A 5,975-nucleotide genomic window follows, 5' to 3' on the forward strand; every position below is an offset into this window, starting at 1 on the left:
TGGCGTAGACCTCACTGTGGTTGTGCGCCCTTCCGTTCAGGAGGAGGACCTCTCGGGCCAAATGCCCAGGTGCTGGCTACCACGGTCGTCCTACAAAAACGGTCAGGAATCACACAGCCCCAGTGAAGACGGTTGCCATCTCGGTGGAACCTCCAAATTGTCAAAGTTAGAATCAGGACTCACAATTTTGTCAAGACCACTCTGTTTATTAGCACAGCGCTCTGCTAATACATTCAGATAATGTGAGCCTCTATGCAAGATTCAAACAGTCTTATTTATACAGATAAAAGGGTGCGAACTAAACAAAGGGACAGAAAGAGCAAAATAGCAAGATAAGCATGGAGCACAATATGCATATCTTGCTTCCTTATTAACTCTTATCGATCTAAGACTAATGCTTCACCAATTGCCCTTAAGTGGGGCAATTCATTAAGCAGGTAATTAATGTCTGCTTTCCTGCCCCCCTGGCTTGCAGCATTTCTCATTTCTACTTAAAGGTACATACAGCATTCTTTAATTCATTCTATTTCTTTAATATAATTCATTTCACTTTCACAGCACCTAGTTCAGGGGTTCTCACGAACAAATTTTTGGTGGCCTCACAGTGCGGCCAGCAACTCTCACTGTTGGCCGCTGACACGTTTTCCTAAAATACTTAATGAACTTTAGGGGAAACCAGTAAACATGCACAGAGGTAAGCAGGTAAATGGTCCTGCTACTGGGGGGAACTTTCCTGACATAAACACCGCCCCCCCCGTGGAATCAAATAGCAGAAGGATCTGAGTCCTCGCTTCCTTCACCCAGAGCCTGCCTCATCTTGAGAGCTCCCCTTCCACTCTCCTGTTTGGCAAAGTCCTTATAACCCCAACAAGGCTGGGCCCAGGCTTCCTGAGGGGCTCGTCCCCCAACCTGGTTGTGACCACTCAAAACACGGGCTAGAGCGTCCCCACTCCGGGTACTTTCTCCGCTCTGGACGCTTCCCTGACCTCTTCCCTGCCCATTGTCTATAGTTCAGAACAAATGCAATTTACAACACAGCAGCTAATAAAAGAAATCAGGAAAAAATGGGAAAGGCGAAAGGAAAACACTTCACCCCACTCTGTGGTCGGGGGCGGGAAGCACCAACAGCTTCTCTGGAATGCCAGGGCAGTTCACAGTCTGTCCCTTCCACATCCCAGGCCTCCTGCCCAGGCCCTGGCTGTGCTGCAGAGATGCTGCGGGTCAGACACGTGCTCTGGCGGTGGCCACATGCCCGCAGGCTCTAGGTGACAGGACCTTTCTTCCCAGTGTCCCCAGAAAGGTGCAAATCCAGAGGACAAATAAAAAGCCCCCAAATTTAGTAATCTCTGTAAGCTGATTGCGGGGGGCAGGGGGACAAACTCATGATCTTTGAGCATGTCTGGCTGCTGACCTAGTTCTATCCCTGCCCTCCCCCAGGGTTCCACGGGGTGCAGGCCATGGACTGGGACATCCCCGGGGGCTGGGGGAAACGCCAGTACAACGGGGATGACTTAATCAACTTCCACGTCCAGCCTCGTACCCCTTACCCCTCTCTGCATCTGGACTCCTCCCTCCTGGAGCCATAGCCCGGCTCCCAGCCCTACCTCAAGGGGGTGGGGTGGGGGGTGGGGCGCAGACAGGGATAAGGGGGGGCACCGCACCCCTACTCTAAAAAGTGTTCCACTGGGCCCAGAGCAATTCCACCCTCTCCCCCTGTGCTTTGCTGGGCTAAACCAGTCATGGTGGCAGCTGGGATGCTGGGCAGATCCCTATGTTGTGAACTCCTTAACATGTAACCAGTAGAATTTTAATAGTTGAAACAGTTACTTTTTACATGCTATTTTCATCCCTAGTCTGGACACCTGCCTTGTAGCTTCTGAGCCCTTAGGCAGAATCCTCCGCAAACCCCCAAAGCTTCCCTATTTCCAGTAAAAGAATTCCCCTCTGGCTGCTGGGTGGGGCAGCCCCTCCCCCTCTTCTGCCCCATGGGGTGGGGGAGTTGCCATTGTATCTTTCCCTCTTCTTCTCCCCGACCCCTACCCTCTTTCCCTCCCTTCCCCAGCCAATCTGCTCTTGCTCTCACAGCCTCCCCTCCCCACATCCCCTTTCCTTTGCAGTGACCCCTCACTTAGAGTTTCCCTCTATTGTAGCCCTGTTCCCATCCACCCCATAAGTCTTCCCTGATTCCCCTGCATTGCCCCATCTGTCCTGCAGCACCCCGCCTTGCCCACTGCATCTACCCCGATCCATCCCTCATCCCCCCTCAATACAACCTTATCTACACACACCCTTCCCCTCTTCAGCTCTCTTTCAGCTCTCCACTTCTTCCCCCCCCCGCCCCATCCCAGGTGTGGCTGTCCCAGCCCCCAGTGCAGCATGGGTTGGCTTCCCCCCTCCTCTGCACACAATGGGAGATAGGAAACTTCCCTGTAGGAATGTGCTACCTGTACCAGTTGCTGATCTGTAACTGGTTTATAAGAAATGGCTATTGTAAAAAAATCTGTTCTCTGGTGTAGCAAATGACTACAGATAACAGTTTGTCCCCTGCACTCTTTTCTTGTTCCCTGCACTCATGGCAGAACTAAGTATTATCTAGACCATTCCTGGCAGGTGTTTGTCAGCTGCCTGCCCCCCCCCCCGACCAGTCAATTTTTGCCCCCTGCTCAGACCCTGGCTGTCCCCCCTTCTCCGATTTGTCCCCTTTGGCCCTTTTTAACCCCTGTAAAAAGCAGTCAGCACAATCCCATGCTTAGTAAGGGCAGTGGCTTCAGCAGATGTTACTGAGCATGCTCAGTCCACCATAAGTAGCACATTCCTACTGGGAGCAGTTTTCTATACTGCACCTGCGGGAGAGTTAATTAATCCACCCCAATGGGCGATAGCAGCTATGTCTGTGGGAGAAGCTCAAAAAATAAATAAATGCCAATTGACTCTCCTACGGCAGGAGGCAGGCAAATGGGAAATGCCAGCCAGAGAGGATTTCCCTGATAGATAAGATTTCCAACTCTCCCGGACTAGGCGCCATTGCCACAAATGGTGTCTGATCCGGGAGAGTTGGCAACCCTACTGGCACATGAAATTTTTTCCCCAAAGGCCCTAGAAGAGGCTAAAAAGCTGAAGAATGATCAGCTCTGGTCTGAGCATGGGCAGCAGGTATAGCAGGCCGGGGGAAGGGAGGCTAAGCAATGGTGGTTGAAGCATGAAGGGACAGAGGAATCCTTAGCGCATCTGGCATGTAAATCTCTTTTGACTCCGGCTGCAACAGTGTCATAAGATTGCCTCTTCTCACTTGCAGCATTATCTCCTGCAAATGGAAACAAACTTGTTTGTCTGAGCGATTGGCAGAAGAAGAAATAGCACTGAGTGGACTTAAAGGCTCTGAAATTTTACATTGTTTTATTTTTGAATTCAGGTATTTTTTACATAATTCTACAATTGGAATTTCAACTTCCATGATAAAGGGATTGGGCTACAGTACTTGTAATAGGGGAATTGAAAAATACTATTTCTTTTGGGGGGGGTTTACAGTGCAAATACTTGTAATAAAAAATAAAGTGAGCACTGTACACTTTGTATTCTGTGTTGTAATTGAAATAATATATTTCAAAATGGAGACAACATCCAAAAATATTTAGAGAAATGGTATTCTATTATTGTTTAGCAGTTCAAATAATCATGTGGTTAATCAGGATTAATTTTTTTAATCATTTGAAATCCCTAGTTCCAATTGATTTCTTTGTTAAAATTATATGGTAAGAAAGAGAAAGGCAGCAATTTTTCAGTACTAGTGGCTGTGACACTTTTGTATTTTTTTGTCGGATTTTGGAAGTGAGTCATTTTTAAGTGAGCCAAGGAGGCAAGACAGATCAGACTCCTGAGAGGGGCACAGTGGTGGGGAAAGGCTGAGAGCCACTGGCATATAGGACTAACAGAGAGAACACACTGGAGAACACACAATGGTAGGGGGTGGGGCACTTCAGCGGTTTACTGGACTACAACTGGGGGACAAGAACAGCACCCTGCAATCCTTCAGGAAGTCAAAAGGAGAGCACACTTTGCATTCATGAAAAGGGGGATTTCACCAATGATGGCTGGTGACCCTGGGAGAATGCTTTAACCATGCATTTTACCTGTAAAAGTTAATCTCAGCCTATCTGAATACTGTTATACCTGGTGTTTGGTGTGCAACCTGTTGGTCTTATTGCTTCGCTCACTATCTCTTCAATCTGAACTAATAAACTCTTGTTTGTTTTCACTAAAATATATATCTCAGTGCTGTGATGTTCTATTGGCGCTGATCCTCAGTTGAATCAAACAAGCTGGTGTTGTCCCGATGACTTACCTGGGAATTTCTGAGTGTCCAGTGGAGAGGGGCTGGACACTACAGAAGGACACGTCAGGGGCTGGAGACGAGGTTGCGCCTAGTGTTAATCTGTAAGGCAAAGTAAGGACTGGCAGAGCCCTGATGAGTTCATGTGGGGAGGTAAAAGGCCGGGGGTAACAGGGAACTGACAACCATTGAAGCAGAAGCACGGCTCCCTCGCGCTGAGACGGGGGGGGGGGGAAACAAGGAGATTCACTGTCCGGGGTGTTGGGGCGGTGCTGAATTATTATGAATTACTGCGCTTCTTATTAATTAATGTGGTGAACATGAATGTGGTACGGCTTGACATGTCTGAATTTGCTAGAGGATTCTGGGAGCAGGGCCTTCTGAGCATCACATGGTTACTGTGGAAATTTTTTATTCTGCGTGTCTGTTCTGTTACTGACCTTTGTCAGTCAATATGCCGGCCCACTAGGTAAAGAAAATGTATAATCACAAGATCAGTGATCTTGGCACAAGCTGACCTGGGGCAAAATGACCCCTTTGGAAGGCATTGCGCTGACAGCTTGAGTGAATGATTGATGAGAGTGTAAACGTGGGGTGATGTCTGGTGGGTCACCCTTCAGCAGTCCCTTCCAAAGTATTAATTAGGAGAAAATTAGTAATAAAATGTCCACAGGGCATGTGAGTACTTTGAAAACCACTGCCTCGGGGGAATCCTTGATAGACCAGGTGACTGTGAATAGAAGACAATGAAAGAGAGAAATCCTCATCTAGATCGATAGCTATACGTGCTTCTCTAACCAATCAGAATACCATGTGGGGCCAGCATAAATATTGAGAGTTTATGCTTGGGGAATTGAGGCTCACTAGGGAGACATGAATTAGATAACCTTATACTGCTTCTGGAATTCTTTCTTAAATAAACTGTTGTGCATGGAGTCTACTGAATCTGACTTGTTGATTGGTACCGAGAAACATTCTGCCCAGCTGTGAGCTGTTAAAGAGCCATCTCAACATTTGGTAGCAGAGGATGGTTACCATGTCAGTGAATAAGTTAACTGTTTCTAAACTGGTTGGATAAGCTAAAATATTGTCTTAAGATATTAGACTCAGTGGCCAGGAAACGAGGATTGGATCAGATTGGGATCAGATTGGTTACAGATAATTGGGAGAGAGGGAAATACACAGTCATGTGGAGTTGAATTAGTGCTATCTTCAAGTCTATGGTGTTCTGCAAGTGCGAGCAAGCCGGGTTTACTCTGGAGGACAAGGGGGATGCCCCGAAGCCTCCAGCTATGGTTAATGGGTGCTTGTTAAGACAGGTGTTTAAAAGCTTGGGGTCTGATCCATGTGTGACTGCTGCAGTCTCTACACTGCATAAGAAAGGTTTGGACAACTTGTTGTTGGGGAATCAACAGGGCTATTCTCCCAAGAAAGTCCAAACAGCAGCACGAGTCATCTGTGCTATGTCTCAGGCTGTAAATAAGCTCACAGAAAAGCACAATGCCTGTGAATATGAAAATGAAAATTTGGAACAGGAATTGGAAAAACTAAAATTGCAACATGAAAACCAGAAATGAAATCTGGATAGTTGGATGACGGCAGGGGTCCCTTCCAGGGTGTGGTCAAGGAGCAGGGGGGGTTGGAT

The sequence above is a fragment of the Emys orbicularis genome, chromosome 13 (assembly GCF_028017835.1).
Source record: "Emys orbicularis isolate rEmyOrb1 chromosome 13, rEmyOrb1.hap1, whole genome shotgun sequence".
Lineage (NCBI taxonomy): Eukaryota > Metazoa > Chordata > Testudines > Emydidae > Emys > Emys orbicularis.